General features: G+C 37.2%; 1 long non-coding RNA gene across 1 annotated transcript; it reads right to left on the reverse strand.

Moving 5' to 3' along the window:
* Window positions 1-3,698: 3,698 nt before the first annotated feature.
* Window positions 3,699-15,072, reverse strand: LOC106498702 (uncharacterized). The gene is made up of 3 exons (XR_001295020.1): window positions 15,051-15,072; window positions 7,973-8,081; window positions 3,699-3,819 (listed from the first exon to the last, which is right to left on the reverse strand). It is a non-coding gene; the product is annotated as an uncharacterized lncRNA (long non-coding RNA).
* Between the last annotated feature and the right edge of the window lie 4,294 nt (window positions 15,073-19,366).

Here is a 19,366-nt window from a genome sequence, read left to right on the forward strand (position 1 = left end):
AGTTTCACACTGAGTTCAAGGAACTCTGCTTTACTTTAATAAAGTAACTAGTTTCATTATATTGACAGCAATAGTAATAAATAATCTATAACCGGATTATCACATTATATGCCACTGCCAACTACTGATAAAAGATTTAATTAAATGTCATTAAATTTGGAAAAATTTTTTTAGCAAAATGTATATAATCTGTTATTTCATAGGGCCCTAGGTGACAGTCAGAATGTTCAAATGACATTTTGGATTACTTTTATCACCATACTTTAAAAGTGAATCACATTTTAGCAATAAAAATAAAGTGATTTTAAAATCGCTTTTAAAAATATTAAATTCATCACAAGTTAAAACCCTTATTTTAAAATCTAAACACTTATCCTTTAACATTTATAGTTATGTTGACTTTAACAAAAATGTGTGCAAGCAACAGTTGATGAAATATTTGTAAATCAACAAATCACAAAAATTAAGTCTACTTGGATCATATAAATAACTCCTATTTATCAGTCATTAAAACTAGTGTTATGTTTCTCAAATATTTTGATGGAAATTAGGAATAAACCAAGAAGGGATACATTTAATTTCAGCATGCTTTTAGGCCTAGATAGTATATTTTCATATGCAATCAATCAAACCTATTTCTAAAACTGACCTAAAATTGTTCCCATTCAAGTGCTTTGCCTCATTGTGACTCTAGTACCAAATAAGTTTTAATAAAAACTATTTTTATTGTCTTCACCCGTTTCATAATTTTCTATCTTTAGGCAACATTTAGTCAATATTCACATCAACTTGGACGCAGACACTCAGCTGACACAGGAGGGTTTTACCACTGGGACCTCTGAGCTTTACTGCTGGCTAAATACATAACAGTTAGAACAGCACCAAAAAGAATTATTATGTTAGGGAAAATCCTAATATGATAAAAAGGAAGACAATCTGGCTCAGGCACTATCCACATAGTGAAATGTCTTGGTGTCAAGGAGCCTGGAAACCCTGAGCTCTTCCTATGCTTGCCAGACTGGCTTATCAGATGCTACCAGATACGCTGGCAAAATCTCTGCCAGAGAGATTTTTGGTAAATTAAGAATGTTCCTCCAAAACATTTAGTCTTTCCTGAATCCACAGCTTCTGGCAGAAACTTTTACCAAACCGATTTGTTTGCTGCTCTTTTTAATCTCATAAATTTGCAACTAACTCAGCTCTGTGATTATTCTCCCCTAAATTAATCTGTAGTTTCTGTAATTTATATAAAAATGGCAATTATAGTTTCATACTTGTATACACATATATTTTCTGGGTGTTTTGGAAACTTATTTCATACAAACTTCTTTCCATGTCATTTTAATACTGATGATTCTGCTTTCTATTAGTCCAAAGTGGTCCCTGCCAAAAGCAAGTTCATAATCAGGTCTATTCTGCCATCAGTGGAAGCTTTGAAAGCAAAACTAGACAAAACTCTACAGAAACCAAGAGCTTAAAATCTTGTCTTCATGTCAAGAAGATTAAAAAAAGAGCAATGTATAACATATAGTATTTGGTAAGTATATTGCTCCTTAGCTTAAGATATCTTGCTTGTAAGATCAGAAACCTAAAAAAAAGTGAAAGAACGTGATCTACCTCAATAAACCTCTTTTAAAAAACAGGGTCTTATAAGCATTGATATGGTTTGTCCCAGAAAACCATCTTGGTGAACTCATTTGAACTGTTCTGTCAAGGTACATCAGCTGCATCAGACTGTTATCAAAATAATTCCAACTTTGTGCACAAATATGATAGAAGAAGGTATAATCACACAGTCTCTAACAGACTGTCAGATTTTAGATATGCAGAGAGATCGAAATAGAGTTTTCAATCCTGATTATTAATTAAAATATCCTGAATACAGATACCAATGACAATTATATTATCTGATTATACATGCCCAGCAGAAGGATGGTCACATAAACATCCATAGTTAACAAGGAGGAAAAAACTCTCATCATAGAAACAATCCTTACATTTTTTTTTTTATTCTAGGTTGTCTTTTAGCTCTAGCTTGCACGTCTTTAGAGCCTACTTTTTAGGGCTATAAATCCAGTTTAAATGTCTGTATTCTATTGCAGAATATATCATCCAGGATACATTTGGACAAACTGGTTCCTTTTTAACCAAGAGGAAAATGAAACTGCAACCATTTGACTGAAAACACCTTTCCTCCCCAGGATACCTTTGGATAAAAGAGGGAAGTCCTATGGACTGTATTATACAGAGGTCACTAAAAATAATTGCAGAAGCTCCTTCTGATTTTAAACTGTAAGGAGCTATACTGTTTTGAAAAACAAACAAACAAACAAACAAACAAACAAACCTGCCTTTCAATTTCACATTTGTCTTTCTTACATTGAAAAGCAATTGTATTTATCACATACTGCTAAGCTTTGGATAGAGGTCTGTGTTTGGTTCATACATCACCTAGAGATGGCACAAAAGTCATGCTTACATTTTTGTTATTCAGTCATAGTTCACTATCTTGATATATTAGGTAGACAGGTTGCTGGGAATAGATACTCAACAACTGTGGCAAGCTTCTGCTGGAATTTTCAAAAACATTTATACTGAATCTGTTAAAGTGATTTTGAGAATATCCCTGGCAAATGATCTGCATCTTCAAAGGTTTAAAACACTTCCGAAAATGCAGCATTTTATAGCACCTCTAAGGATGGTCTACCAAGTAAAATTCTGGCTTCACTGAACTGGCACTACTCTCCTAGCCTAAGCTAAACTTGATGATGGTTCTGCTTCAGGTGGGAAATTGGGCTAGAAGTTTTTTCCAGCCAACATCTCTATGGGTCTATAAGATGAATATATTTTTATGTATACTTTATGTGGTAAATCCTGGCACCACTGAATTCACCATTTTTCAATGATTAATCAAGAGCAAGATTTTCTTCTGAGAAAAATTACCTACCACTGTTAAAATAGACCATCTGAGTATCTAAAATCCATGTATTTGTTTTTATATTTGATTGTCCTGGCTGTGAATAGAAGTCATACTGTAGGAATATTTTAGAATGATGAAACAAAAATAAAGGCCTAACAAAATACAAAGGGATAAGAAATGAAAATTATTTTTGAGGATTTAATTTGATAATTTCATTTTCATTCCATTGGACTTAACCGTCTACTTAACCTTCAGCAAATTTAATGTTGATAATGGTCAAATTAAATCATCATACATCATCATAAAACTGTTGTAGCCAACTGAAGAACAAAATTTGCTAGCAGAAATAGGTATCAGATCATCTCTGATTTTCTATGTTGCAGTATATCTTCCTTCATTAGTAAAAGGATATAGAATATCCTTGTTGCTGATAAGGCATTTTAATTGATTCTTTAGCACACATTTCTGGCAGTTCACCGCCTTTTTCATTATACAAATTGATGTGAAATTAAACCATGCCCTGAAGAGAGAAAAAGGATGAATCGATAATATTGATATTTTATGCAGAACTTGAAGCTAAGTATTTTAATAGAATTAAAAATATGTTTGGTAAGGTTACTGTAGAAAGGGTAGACTGTATGATTTTTAAAATCAAAAGACTGTAAAGGGCATTGAGATTAGAAAATATACTTACAGGATATTTTAGTAATTTTTTTCCTAAACAGATACTTATCTTACTGTATAAAGTAAATGTACAAATATTTTCACTGACCTTCTACAATGCAGCCACAAATCACAGATTTCAAGGCCAGACAGATGCCTCCTGTATCATACAGTCATTACAGACTTTTGCTGTAATTCTTCTGCAATGAATCTAATGGTTTGCTTCATATCTGTGTCTGTATATCAGAGGAGTACCATGATAAGCCTTATTTCTAAAGTTTTTGATACTACAGTATGAGAACATGTGCTCTGGGTGTGAATACATACATACATACATACATATACATATATACACAGCTCAGGCAGGTCTGAGTGACAACAGGCTTACACATTCAGGAAGAAACTGCTGGGGAACACTGTGATTTAGATAACCACATCCATGATTTTCCCCTTGAATCAAGCAGAAGGCATTCCCCAGACTACTCAACATCCCTTGTTCTTAAGCATCTGTGGCCACAAAATGGGAGAGCTGTAATCTATCATCTTAGCTGTTACTCATGTTTCCGGAAATCTTTGGTAAGTAGCTGGGGAGACTGCTGAATGCAGGAATGGGGAGCTTATGGTCTCTGTGCAGTTGAGGTGGCCCACAACTTCAGTTCTTATGAACTTAGATAACACTGTTATGTTATCTAATAATAAAATGAAAAAAAAGATAAATTGTGTCAGGTATGAACCACCAAAGGTGTTTGAAAGGCCTGTTTGAATAAGGATAGACAAGAGTGTGGACAGTGAAACATTACATTACTTCATATCTCTTGCAAAGACATGTAGTGTGAGTCACAGTGTGTGCCCCCTTTTGTAATCTTTCCCAATGGTACCCTCTATTTCCTACATCATAATTATGAAGTAGCTTTTCACAGAAAATATTTAGCTGTGGAATTGGAACACAGAGCTGAAGGGAACACCTGAATCACAGAGACAGTAAACTTGCTTATAACATTTCTTTTTTAAAAACAACTGCATCATTTTGCATAAAAATACTTTAAAGAAAGCAGATTAATGCTGTATAGTGGGCATTTATAATGTGATTTAGCAGAGTAATTAAACCTTATACAGGATACCCTGACATCACAGCTAGTTTTCTTCTAGCTTGAGTAATTATGTAAGTTTTGTTCCATCCATATGAAAAGACAGTAATGATTCCTCTCAGAAAATCTTGGCCAGAAACTAGACATGGGAGGGCTTATAGATGGGAAAGATTCTGAATCCGGGAGAGGAGAAGGCACTTAGTGTAGCTCAGTCAGCATCGTGGCATCTGGCCAACAGCCAGTAGAACTCCAGACCTTTGAAAGCATTATAATACTGTTCTGTTCTGCTGTACTTTGAGAGTGCTTTTAAAATAGTTGAGAACCACTCTAAAAACGTATGCAGTTCTTCTACTGTGGCCATGCTTTCAAGTCTGATCCTTGTCCTCACTTCAGTCTGAATTCAATGGCAAAGTGCTGTTGAGTATAATGATTTCAGTATCTCACTATTTATATTTACAACTAGATATGCTCCGTTTTGTTCCTGTTAAGCCAGTCATGCTATATGTATGATAAATATTTATAAATATAAGCTAATAAACTGCATCCATTTTGAAAGAGAGCGTGGAGCGGTGTTATTCAGTGCTGCTTTTGTATATGGATATCATTACACTGAAGTTGCTTATGATAAGTACATAAGATCATAGGAAATAGGAAAAGGAATTAGCTCTGCACATCCACTTTGTTACATGCAACTGCAGTCTGTAATTCTGTCCATCTTTAAACAGCTTATATTTTTGCCTATCAAAAGGCAAATTTTAGTATCAACAAATTCTATCATTTCAGTGTCTTCTAATTTCACCCTTATTTCCTAATGGGCGGTTTATATCCATATGTTCCTGTGCCAACTTTTTCCTTTACATCAACTATAGCTCGTTCCTTCTTATTTTTATCCCCCTATGGTTTAGACAACAAGCATAAAGACAGCCTTCATACTGTTCATCTTTCTTGTATGAAGGTGAATAGTGATACATATGGTTTCAGACAGTAACCTTGCATCACAGTGTCAGTACAAGTTTTTTGGCATAATCTGTTTTAATTGCCTTTACAGCCAGCTCATTACCCACTACTTTTGTACCAATATCCTTATTATTCATCTCAGTAACTTGCAATGAAACAGTCATCAGTGATTACTGAAGTCTGTATAGATTGTGTTTACCCCATTTTTATGCATACAGATTACATTTATTATATTTAAGAACCCTAGAAGCAGCTTGGCATGGTCTCTTCCATAAATCTGTGTTGGTTTGTTATTCCATTTTCATTTACTATCATCACCTTTACATTAATTTTTCTATTTTTTCTGAACAATATATTACTTTTGATCCTTGTGTTCCAGGCATGACTTGTGATCCAAACACTGCTTTGTTATCTTTACCTGAGTCACTTATACTTTCTTAATTAGTATTTCTGGTTCCCACATTCTACTGCCAAAACTGCTTGCTCTAGAGGCATATTAAAATTTTTTTAATATGTTACCTAAACTTATAGCAAATTTTGAGGCAGTTTTTTTACTTTTTGTATATTCTCTCACAAATATTTTTGTTTATCTGCTTAAGCATTCTTATTTTTCTAATACTTGTTTGATAAAAATGAAGCATCATGATAAAATGAACCTTTTCCAAAGTGGTACTAGATTATCAAGGTATTGTAAGAAAACAATATTGAATTAACAGCTTGTACAGTGAATAGCATTCTTGGTTTGGCCTTATGTATTCTTGCAGTAAACAAGTTTAAAAAAAGAAGAAAAAAGAGATCTTTCTCTTTTTTTGTCATTGTATATTTCTGTTTGTTTTTCATTTCTACTAAGTGAATGAGTCATCTTAAGGCAAATTACTAACTTCTGCCCTGCACTGCAGGAGATAATTTTAACATGGTTAAAATTATGGGGGCCTAATGGGGCCCACTTATGCATGATCAAAATGCAGAAAAAGGATATTTCCACAAACTAGCCTCTCCCAGGGTATGCCTAAACTAGAGCAAAAGAACTTATGCTTCTAAAGCCATTTCTCTGATATGTCAAAAAAAAAGGGAAAAGAAAGAAAAAAATTAGAATGGAATATCATCATTCATTAGACAAAATAAAATGTTAGCAAGTTGGTGAGAATGCTGGTATGTCTTTCAGCTATTAAATATTATGTACAAGGAGACAGAATCTGTCAGTCTTTTATGCTCAGCATCGGAGTAGCTACCTGAGAGATGCAATTACTGTAGCTGCAGTTGCAAGTATTGAAAAGCACACCTAATCACAATTCTCATTCACAGATATATTCTAAGCTTCTCCTGACCTATATTTGTCATTTTAGTAATTCAGAAAATAAAGATCTCATGACCTTGAAGAACAGCTTTTGACTGGGAGACAGGACCTTCTGTGGGCTGTGAAATTCACATTTTCTACTGCTATGTCTGCTTTCTTTTATTTATGACCCAGGAATATGAACTGAGATTGATAAACATAATGATGTTCTTTCTCCAGTGAATGAAAGGGATATGAATGCAGTGTAACAGCAGTATTTCACTGGTCTTTTCCATTTCCTTTCTGAAGGTCCCTAATTCTTATTATTCTTGCACTGTTTGCATTGTTTCTCCCTGACACTTCATCTCATTCTTACATTCCCACACTCTGCCAAAAAATTTATTAATTTGCTTGGCATTTTATCCAAAAACAGTTTTAAAATCTGGTAATTTCTTATCTCTTTTTTTCCTGTTCCTTCCAAGTTAAAAATCAAATAAACAAAAATAAACAAAATATACAAAACCTATGAAAATGTAAATTGTTTATTTCACTTACGCTTACATTTTCTCCTTCTGGTAAAACTGGACCCGAGAAAATTGAGCACATCCACTACTTCAAATCATCAGTAATCCTGAGTTGATTGTTACTGACTTTTTTTTTAGGCTTTTGACAAAGTTTCAATTTTCACTCATTTTAGCAGACCTGGAAGCTGAGATTTTTATTAGTGATCATGAAGGGTGCTTCTGAGAGTTCTGGGTGTTGATGAGTTGTTAAAAACCAGACACTATATCTGTGAATGACTGATAAATATTTTTACTGATGTTCAAGCCCTTCTCTAACAACTATTCCTTCTTTAATAACTTCTGAATCTGCTGTCCAGTTTTGACCAAATATGGTAAATAAATAAAGTTCTTAAAATGTTCCTATATTATTTCATGAAAAAGAGTAGCCTGGTCAGTAAAAGAGGATAATAATAATAAATGGCCCTGAGCGAGGGAAAAGCTACAGATGCCACAAAGTCTTATCAGTCACTAGAGAGTCTCTATGGGAGAATGTTATTATACATACCTCATCTATGGAAAAAGATTCAGGTGGGCTTTGTGATCAAACATGAGAGATGATCCATAGGAAGACAAGTCTTATTAGCAGCGCTGCTCAGGACAGTACTGAAGTGTGCCTGTTAAGAATCACAAAAATATAAAGGTTATGGTTCATATAAAATGTTGAATTCTCTGCTCTCAGGTTATATGTAAGATGTAATGTTGATTTTTCTGATCCTGTTAATTCTACCTGCTACTTCTGTTTTTTAATTGCAAGAAAAGATGAATCCCTTGTCCCTTTCTGAACAATGTATGAGCAGATTTGGCTTTTGTGGGTGTGAATGGACATATTCTTTCTGTAGTTGAAAAGTACCTCTTCCCAATTCTTCTGATTATATCCTCTTTATTCCAGTGTACCCTTTCTCACCTCACTATGCTGTTTCTGATAATTAGGTAATTCTCAAGCCACAGATGTATGTTTTCTCATTGGTTCTATAAGATACTTACTGCTGGATCTCACAATAATTAAAAAAATGAATTTGTTGTATAGGTGCACAGTTTGCAATGCAACAAGTTCCACAGAGCTTGAATTTTATGACTATTACAACCCAGTACAGAAAGTACAAAACTAATTAGCAGAGCATTTTGATTTTCCAGTAGGTCTTAAAACTGTGATATCCCCACTGCACAATAATAGAGTCATGGCTTAGTCTTTTTCTTTTACTTTTTTTCTCTTTAACAAGAATTACAACACAGATGATTCTAAAAAAAAAAAAGAAATTTTATTTGGAAAAAAGGTATCTTTCCCTGGAAAATTGCAAGATTTTATGAAAAAATTTTTTTGAACTTTTCTTAGATAAAAAAACAGGCAAAGAGTTGATTTTTTCCAAATTAAATATGCCAACTGAAATGATTTTTGTAGAATAGAACTTTCTGTTTTCTGGCAAACTGTAGTCAGCAATGAGAAGGCACAAGACAAGAAAGATTCCAGAAACACTTTTTTCAATTGAAAGAATGAACAGAGATTTGACTTGATATCTTTTTGCAAATGTGTGGGAGCAACAATTAATAATTGGACCAGTTTCATTTCAGGCCTCATATAACTCCTTTGACTTAATTTGATTCTACAGAGAAAGGTTTTGGCCTGCTCCTATGTAATTTCAAAGTATTTGTATCATTTCAAAGCTATTTGAGGGTCTGTATTCTGGCATCCACTGATTAAGTACTTTTTAATTTGGTTTTGAACAAAGGAAAATTAATTACAGCTGCTGCATTAGTTCTTTCATAGAGGCCTGTATGTATGGATGGATCTACTGAAATACCTTGCTTATGACTGTGAACAGTTCAATTCATTATTTTAGAGAAAACATTTCAAAATGCTATAGGTCTTTTTTAATGCCAGAAATATAACCAGTTTTTGTGCACTATACATAAATTAAACAATATATGTAACTACGTGCAGTAAAAATAGCCACTAGCCTTTTTTGCCTGATTCTAAACTGGTTAGCATACACCACATTGTCGTATTTTGCCGCACCATTGTGAAGAATGACCTAATTCTGTCTCTTTTCCAGTATCTTCTTTTTGTTATGAGACTAGAAATCATGAGTTTTTTGTACTAACTTAAATTACATTTTACCCACTCTATGCTTTGTGATTGTCAGAGTGAAGTTTTCTGTTATGTTTGAAAGAACTGGTAATTATACTTATTAAAAATCCCTGTCCTGTTGTGTAAGCTCTTCAGAATTTACATCAAAAAAGACTGCTCACTGCTACACCTGCAAAAATTACATCTTACTTAATTTTTGGTGCTTCTAGTATTCCCATAGCTATGATATCATCTGCTGGGGAGGGAATGAATGGAAGTTTTCCAACAACTGAGCTTATACAAATAATGTTAGCTGTCTAAGTCATTGGCCTTTACTTGCAGATGTGAAGTTCAATCTCATGGCGGGATTACTAGCAGTACAAACTGGTCTTAAAACATCCATGGAAGGTCACTGCACAATTCTTCTTGTGCAGACATATGAATTCTTCTTACACAAATGAATATTCTGATGAAGGCCAAATTTATTGGTCATATGCAACCCGATGTAAAGGGTAGGAAGGGTTTTTCTTGGACAAAACATGCATGGCATAGTGACCCTTTTACTTCATCTTAGACTGCTATGAATTTCCTGAAGTGCCTTACGCTATTAGAGGAAGTATGGCCTTATAGTTTTAAATTCATCAAAATTGAGTTGGGTGGCTGTGAATCACAGAGCTGCATCAGGTTTCATGGTCATTCCCTCAGCTCCACACATAGCTGAGACAGAGCTGAGAATCAGGATTTTTCAGCTTTCATTAAAATTATGCAAGTTTGTTTTATTACTAACAGAAAAAAGCCAGATCCTAAAACATGCTGCCATGTTTTAACTGACAGCATCAAGGTCTAGCTGCTATATAGGCCATAATTAAATATTTTATTCTTGTGAATTATAAAGCAAACTTTTGCAGGAAATGCCCAGGTTTAGACTATAGTTTGGTGTTTGGGATTTAGGACAGAAGGAAAAAGGGAAGTTTCAGAATGAACAAATTGGAATCCTTCAGATTGAAGATTTTTGTCCGAAGAAACTGAAATCTCAGTGTTTTTGCATCTGAGATTTCAAATCAAAAGACACCGATTGAACTTCAAGAGAGATTGATGTAAATATTACCACTGATTGGAAATGATCTTATATCAAGCCCTGCATGAGAGCCCTTATGGGGCAGGAGACATATTTAAAATTTTGGTTTGCATTTGTTTCTAGGGAATATAGATTTTTTTATTTTGGATTAATTAAATGCAATACTAATGTTTCATCATATATTTGGAACATATAGGAAAGTGTGAGATTCCATACTTGTAACCTGTCAGGCTTCTCTCCTCTTATGAAAAGAAAAATTTCAATTCCTGTCTAGACTAATGAGAGCTAAAATCTCTTGGCAACTTCTGATATACACAGTAAATATATATACATTGAGTATATATGTTTCTGTACCTTGGTTGACAAAATAAAAACACAAGTACAACTAACAACCAGCTGAGTACTTCTAAAAGATATTTGTTTCCGCACATGAAATCATGATTATAGTCCTTGCTAAGGGCTGATGTCTCTTCTCTGAAAATTGCAGAGTGAGGTATAATGAGTTGATTCCAATGAAGGGGGTGGAGAAAAATCTGTTGGAGCAGTTATAGAGTCTTACAAAAGAAATTGGGTAAATGAGGGTTCTGGATGAAAAAATCAGCAAAATCTTTCTTAATGTTGATGATTAGTCTCCTGAGCAGACTGGTAGCAGAGCCAGATTTTTTATTTCTAAATTAGGACAGTGAAAAAGCTAAAAAGTGCATATCAATGACTGCATTTTTCAGAAGAGGTAAACAAAATCTAACTTCCTTTATCTAATGTGGAATTGAATAAACGTTTAAAGGACAAGACTGCTAAACTCCTCAACAGTTTAAGAGTTAACACTATTTGTTATTCTAGGCTTCAAAGTCAGGAGTGCTCTAAGGTGAACCGAGAAAGTTTACAGCATTACTGTTTCAGCTGTTTGTATGCACTTAGGAAAATCTCATTACGAAGTACCTTCAGTTCTCTTCTGAAAGTTTATCTTCACATAGATGGAAGTCAGCAGTGTTATTCTGAATTTTTGTAATGAAATTACAGAAATTTGTGGACCCAGCAAAGGCAAGCTGAAGTTGTAAGCTAGCCTTTCGTCTGCTTCTTTGATTTCCCCACAGCAATTTCCCCACTGCTGTTTTAGCAATGCACAGATTAGGTTACCATTAATAGGTTTTAATGCTGTTTAAAGTATTAACTGAAATTTAAAGTGCAGAAATGGGCAGATTGAAGCTGGTAGTAAACAACTTTCCACTTATATGCAAATGATTTTCATTTAATTTTCCAAACTAATTCAGGAAATTTATTAACTAATTTGCAGAGATTTACTCTCTAAAGGGTAATAATGTGTGCTCTAATTCAGTTTGGAATAGTTGCTAATTACTTCAGGATAGAATGGAATTAATATTCTAGAATTAATTCTTTTTGGTGTTACTGATGGTTGCTAAGGAAACAACTTGCATTATATCTGTGGGTATAGCATAGACGTTAACTATAAAAAGCAAATAGGCAAATGTGTTTACAATTATCTTATTTTTACTCAGAATCATACATTTTAATCAGCAAGTGATCCTCATCTGTCTTAATTCATGTATTTTAACTCAACAAAAATTTACATTGCATATACTTTTTCAGGAGGATTTATGCATAGTTAGTGTTTTCATGTATGTACAGGTAACTATTCCTCAAGGTAAGGTATTACACAGTTAAATAAGGTGAGACTGTGTCAAGGTGTGGATGAGAAATCGCAGTGGGACATCCAGCTAGTGTTGTATTTAAACATAACGAAATACTGTCACTTTTCTCCTTCAGTCTGCCTTGCCCAGTTAAAAGCGCAGCAGGCACTTCACTGGAGGCACTGCCCTTTGGAAGAGAAATAAAGCAAAGGCTCTGAGTACTTAAGACATCAAGGATTGTGTGATATTTTATTTAAGATTACCTTTCAGGTCATAAACAAGTTATAGCTTGAATTAACTATGTTTGCTTTATGGACGGAGCCCAAGCACATTAGCATCTTTGGGAATCTATCCACTAAATAAAAGGGGCTTTGGATTAGACACTTGTCTGGTTGAGGCAATTTGCTCTAGAGGTGGCTGAATTTAGATGGGTTATAGAGGAGGGGGGAGGAGGAAAAGAAAAACTTATTATCAGTCAGTCGCTCTAAGTTTGCAAATGACTTCCAGGTATTCGCTGAATAAACAATGCTGAATAAAGATAAGATCATTATGATCACAAGTAGGAATTCTGAAATTCTAAAACAAGGGTCTGGGTGATGTTCAGGAGCTCCCTGCTGCCAAATACCAGGACGAACATAGCGAATCTCTTCATCCTCGTTGGGTGGTTCAGGAACGGCGTGTCCAGGCCCTGGGGGCCCTGCCAGGCCCCGCTGTCCCTCATGGCCTCCCCGGGGCTCCCCCAGGCCCCAGCCCCGGCCCCGGCCGCCATTTCAGCCCTGCTGGGGCCCTCAGCCGCCACCCGCCGCGCCGCAGTGGTGCTGGTGCCGACCCCGTCCCACAGATCGACTCCCCGGCCCGGCGCCATCCCCACGGCGCTGCCCGGCCGTGGCAGGGCTGCGTCCAGCCCCGGTTACCCTCACTGGACTCTGACCTGCGGGTGGGCTTCCCCACCTGACCTGCCCCATCACTGCAAACGGGCCTGCAGATGTGGTGTCTGTGCCGCAGCTGGCCGTGCCCTGGGCCCTCGTCACCCCCCCGGCGGCGGGACGGGCCCTGGCAGCGAGGCGAGGCGAGGCGAGGCGAGGCGAGGCGAGGCGAGGCGAGGCGAGGCCCGGCCCCGCGGGGAGGTGTCGCCCCTCGGCCGCCGGCACCCTCCCTGGCACTGCGCATGGCTGCAGTGCTTCCCTCGGACTGTTCTTCCCGCTGAAAAACCCTAAGGCGGGAACAAAAGGAAGGTTTCCCTGGCTGCATGAAGAGGCTGAATCTGGCTCCAGCTTCTGCAGCCGCCCAAGCAGAAGCCATGTGAGTAGCCCTCGACGCGGGCGCAGAGCAGTGAGCTGGAAGGGCAGCATGTTATGCGTTAGCAGAAATCCTGCCTAGCTCAGCTTCAAGGTATTGTTTTGAAGTTACTTCTTATCACTTGGCTCTTTATCTAATGGTATATCTACAAAGACAAGTGCAAAATGTTTTGAAGAGACAGACTGAGGGAATAAGCTGGCGCAAGCCAGTTTTGTCCCAGAGGCCTCAAGGAGCCCTAGGTGCCTGCCTTAGACCCTGCTGCGTGTGATCGAAAAACCCTGCTTGAAGGACATGGCATCCCGGCACCCCTGAGCACAAAACCATGGGACTGCGGCTAGTCTCCTGGCCTGAGCTTGCACTTTGCAGCGAGCCCTAGCAGGGAGATTGCAGAGCCTGTCTGCGCACCCATGCCCCAACGCAGGAGCCGACTAGAGCTAGTAGGAGCCTTGGCCTCCCTGAGCCTGGACAAAATCCTGCCTTAAGCAGCTCTGCCCATGGTAACTTTTTGGGGAATGGATGCACACAGGGTTAGTGATCCTGAGAGTCAAGCCTTTGGATCCCATTTAACTGCTAATTTAATTCCTGACTGAAGTCAGGAATACAGGGAATCCCATGGCTGATATTAGTCACTGTGTATTCAGTTTTCCTGAATTTTTCAGCCATTCCTGATTAACAGGCTTGTATGAAAGTCCAGACTGACAGTAGAGTTAAATGCAGTACAGACCGCGGATCCACCTCAGCCGTTAAACAGGTGCAGCCTCCGCGGCAAGCAGCAGTTCACACGAGACCACTTGCCCAGCCTCTGCGAAATGTTGGGTGTCTTGCTGAAGTGTAAGCAAGGGTTTCAGACACTGGGGTCTGCAAAGCCATGTGCAGGCCTGGCGAGTTAAATGAAGGGCTGTTACTAGCTACTGTGAACACCTTCGCCTGAATTTTCAGAGAGTGGAGAGTCTCCTTCTGTGTTTGAAGACTAAGTTTGTGGCTAGAGGTAAGGTTCTAGAGAACAAGGTCTGAAGAGCTAATGTAAAGGTAATGTAAATTCACTTTAATAGTTATTAAAGTCTGAAGAGCTAATGTAAAGGTAATTTAAATTCATTTTAATAGTTATTAAAGTGAATTTAATTATTTCACATAGGCTGGCAGAGCTATATTTGGGAAATGATACCTGCACCTGTGTTCTGGCTTCCCCTTAATTTTCTGGTAGTCCTGGGTTTCCTACCCATCTGGAAGCTATTATTTAGGTTTGCAGTTGGGTTTAAAGTTCTGGAGACCAGGGGTTATGATCTTAATAGGAGTTTAGTTAGGCTAGATGTGTAAGTAGAGGGCTGTTAGAGGATTATATGGAAGCTTTGCTGTCAATTTTCAAAGTGTTCAGAGGACTTTTCCTATGGGTAAGTCCAGTTACCGTTAAGGGTTCTGTTTTCAGAGAATGTGACTTATTGTAGCAATTCTGTTACAAAACTTTGCCAAATGTGGACTAAAACTAGCTTACCTGAACAGTTTCTTCTCTCATTACATGGACTTCCTGAGAACCTTGCCCACCTGGAAAGACAGGGTTCAGATTAAGCTTGATATCGAAACTTTCCACAAATAAGGTTCCAGAGTTGGGCTAACAGGATCTGTTCAACTAAATTCAGCCAGGTACACAGTGATGACTTTGTTGCTATGAGAAGCTTCCTCTGAAATTTCAAGGTGTCCTTGCTTACCTGTAACAGTAGGTGTAGGGCTCGGGTTAGGCTGTATTCTGGAGCCCAGTCCTATCAGACCTGACAACTGATATAAGCACTTTATCTATCTTCATTTTTCAGACAGCCCTTAGTACCTTCCTCATATGGAAAGCTATTAAAGCGCACTTGGAAGAATAAAGGTTTTGGTGAGGAAAGTCTAGAGAACCTGTTCAACTGCTGATTTCAGCTGGTTCTCTCTTGGCAAACCAGAAACTGTTATCACTCAGTGTCGAAGTTTTTTCCTCCATTTTTGGTACTGTGTTTGCTGCCTGAGTGGAAGGCTAATGCTGAGGTTCAGGTTTGGGTTACAGCTACAGGAAGAAGGTCTGGCAAAGCTGTTTCAGTTCTTGAACTCAGACAGCCCCAAAGAACTAAGTAGGGTACTGTTATTATTTTATGTGAATGTTTTTCCTCATTTAGGAATGCTGTTGGTTACCTACTCTATGTACCAGGCTAGAGTTTGGGTTAAGGCTTCATCTTACCATGCCTGCAGAGGCAGCACTACAGACGTAAGTCTTGAAATGCTGCCATTTTATTCACACTGCTTCTCTCCAGTTTTCAAGCAATACTTAGTGTCTTTCATATGGGGGAGATGTTATGTAGGGTCAGGCTAGTTTGCAGCACTCAGAGATGAACTTACAGGTGCTGTCAGCGTTACTGAGTTTTCTAGCACTCCTGAGTAATTTTTCTTCACACAGAGGTTATGTATGTTTGAGGTTATACTTATGGAATAAATTCAGATCACTATTTTTCAAAAATCTTAAATTGTGCAGTCCCACTATGGCAGAACAAGACAGGGTGCATATGGGTTCAAATGCCACCTTCTGAATTTTTAACCAAATTTGAGCTGAAAATATCTATTTGAGAGGGTTACAGTTCAGGTTTGTTGCCAAATCTAAATCTGAACTCAGTGAAGCTACATGCTGAAATAAAACTGTAGCTACTATTGATCAATAGAGGAGAAATTTCTGTTGTTTTTTTTTTTTTTTTTTCCTTCATGATAAAGAGATGGATCAAGATAGAGTTTCAGTTGTGGATTCTGAGTCTCCAAGAGTCTAACCAGAAAACATCACAAAGGAATCCACAGAAACAAATAACACCAACTGAAAAGCCTAAGTAGAGTAATCCGGGGCCTGAGAACGTAATGCATTAGCTAAAACAAGATGCTTTGAAGAGTGAGTTCAGATCAGTGGCTGATTGGGAACTCTTAATATGTGTCTTGGACCATCAGCCCTGTACACTGTCCTCCAGAAAGAAGCAGTTTTAAAGCACTGTATATTCTCTAGTTATGCTGTTCATTGACAGAAATTAAGTATTAGCAGTCGGATGCTGTCTCTCTTTTTTAAAAGTCTTCTTTCTCTAATATTTAACCTACCTGTTTTACTACTGAAGACTTGTCATAGCTACAAGCTGCAAACTACACTTCTCATTAGTACACCCCAGGGTGCTAGTGAGACCATCACCTTATATAATTAGTCTTCTCTCACTGTGGATTAAGCCATTTTGTTTGTGCCACAGGATAAGAGCATACACACATGCAGTTACTGTGGAGCCCCTAACCAAAAAAAACCAGGCAAATGTCTGTGCCAGGTTAGATCAACAGTCTGTATAGTCTAGTATCCTGTCTCTGACACTGGCCAATCCAATGCTGTCTAAGAAAGAGTATAAAAACAGAACAAGTTCGTAGTGATGTTTCCCAGAATACTCTCTCAGCTCCAAAAATTTGTGATTCAGTGGTTTTCTGTGCCAGAAGCATTGTCTTTGAATTCAAATGTGCTGTACAGTATATATGTCCTTACCTCTCCCTAACTAGAAGCAAAAGTTCAGCTCCTACACTTAAGAATACTTATGGTTTCTTCAGTGGTAGTATTGTTGGATCTCAAATCAGTTTGAGAGGAAAAAGAAAGAAGTTTAAGGTGCTTTCAAAAAAGCAGAATTATAGCGCTTCAAATGAATTGAATGTTATGATCTAGTGCAGTTGATAATCAGCTTATGAAACAAGAATGAAATACCCTGATACAACTGTTCCTGGAAAAACACACAGCCTCACAGTGAAAAGATTGTTTGGCAGGTAGCTCTGTAGTAAGTCCTAAAGCAACAGAAGTCACCTTGAGAGCAGATGGAATACAATCAAAGATTAATGGCAAATTTATGATCCTTTTAAGAACAGGAGCCAAACAAAGTCAAATTGAATCATAAATTTAGAGCTATATAGGATCAGAACATGTAAAAGTAGACATTATTGGTAAAATCAATTTAGCTACACAACTAAGAACAGAAAGCACTCTGAAAGGCTGCAGAATAGATTCTGGGCCAGTTGTGCTAATCTCCCTAAGCAATTAAAAAGGAGGAGGAGGGGAACGGAAATGGAACAGAGCAAATGCTGGAGGCTTTTTAAGTTTGAAAAAAGACTTTTCTATCTATGAGCTTTGGGAATTCCAGGTAGGATATGGAACAACACTGTGTCCTTCTGTCATAGCACAATAATTTTGCATCCACTGTGTAGCTCTAAATGCATATTTTGCAGTTTGAGAGACAGATTGTTAAAGTCTAGGCTCTTCTAATCCTGATGCTCTTGAAAAAAGATAGCTATTTATTTGCCTTCTCAAGTTTGATTGAAAGAAAGCTGTAAAATAAATTTATCTAGAAAATCCTGATGTCTGAGATGTGATGTGTATTCATGAATATTTATTATAGACTACATTAGCAGTAAAGCTATATTACCTTCAAGCAGGCAAGCCAAAATGATGCCAATTTCTCTGTGCTATGAAGTTCCTTTAACTTCTAGCTAAACCCAGAAATTTCAGACTTGACTGATTTTTCACATTACCTTGCATATTTAACACTGTTGTTATTGTTTACAGGCTCCCCACTGCCTAAAACAACAGGGGAGAAGAAAGTGAAACAGGAAATTAAGCACTAGCATAGTGTTTCATCAATTTTACTTAGGTGTTGCCTTTCAGCACCAAGTATTGCTTGAGAAATAAGAAATGAAATTAATCCAGAAAATAAATTAAAGTATCATAGCTGCAGCAGGAAGACTGAATTGAACAAATATATTCATTTTTTATAATTAAATCTCATAGTAGTAAAATTAAGTAAGGCTTTTTGGATCAGATTCTGTACTAGTCAGTGCAGTAAAAAACTGTCTTCAGAGGAGCTTTTGCTGATTTTTACCAGCTGAGATCCCAGTGACAAGTATTTCTGATCTTTTCTAGAAATCTGTCTTTTATTGATGAGGTGCTTGGCATATAGTGCAAAACAGAACTGAATAATGTATCGTTCTAAAATTTTCTTTAAGGATGCAGATAAAACTAAAAAAAAATTATTTCTACATTAGCCACCCAAAGATGACAAAATTTTAAAAGTCAATAAAATCTAAATTAGAAGTCTTTAAAAACTTCCCTTGAAATTAAGGTGTACCCAATGTGATACTGTAGGTGTATCACATGCTACTAAGAAAAAAAAAAGTATATTCTGCATGATAAAGAGCACAAATATAACTGAGTATGTAGCTATGACTTAGCCCGAACAGACATTAGTGATACCACAGTAGAAGTACAGGGAAGATTTTTTCCATGTCAGTTGTCTTTGTTTAGCACAAGAAGATTCACTTTTTTCACAGATATATTCAGTGTGTCTCTCGCAGAAGTGCAGCACAACAGAGCTGTAGAACAAGAACTAGGATTAACGATAGAGCCCTCAAACCTCGCGTACAGATCCTGAGTGCTGCACAATGACTCCTACGCCACGCTCCCTCACAAGTAGGGCTGTATCTCATACGTTTATGCAGCTTGGTACTGTGGCTTGTCTCCTGCTCTGTAAGGGCAGGTTGCCAGACATAGCTAGTCTGCAAGTCACAAGCGGGTGAGGAAAGGAAAGCGGAAAGACAACCCTTGCTGTAGTCACTATGCCCAGGATGTGATGGGGCACAGCATTGTCTCATGAGCTGAAAAGATGATGTATGTAAAGTCTTTCTTTAATCTATACCATGAAAAGCAAGTGTTGCCAGCATTGTCTTCATCCACTTTTATGTGGTTATGGTATTAGGATGTAGATATTTCTTTCTTGTTTAGTAATA

Source organism: Apteryx mantelli, chromosome 5, assembly GCF_036417845.1.
Source record: "Apteryx mantelli isolate bAptMan1 chromosome 5, bAptMan1.hap1, whole genome shotgun sequence".
Lineage (NCBI taxonomy): Eukaryota > Metazoa > Chordata > Aves > Apterygiformes > Apterygidae > Apteryx > Apteryx mantelli.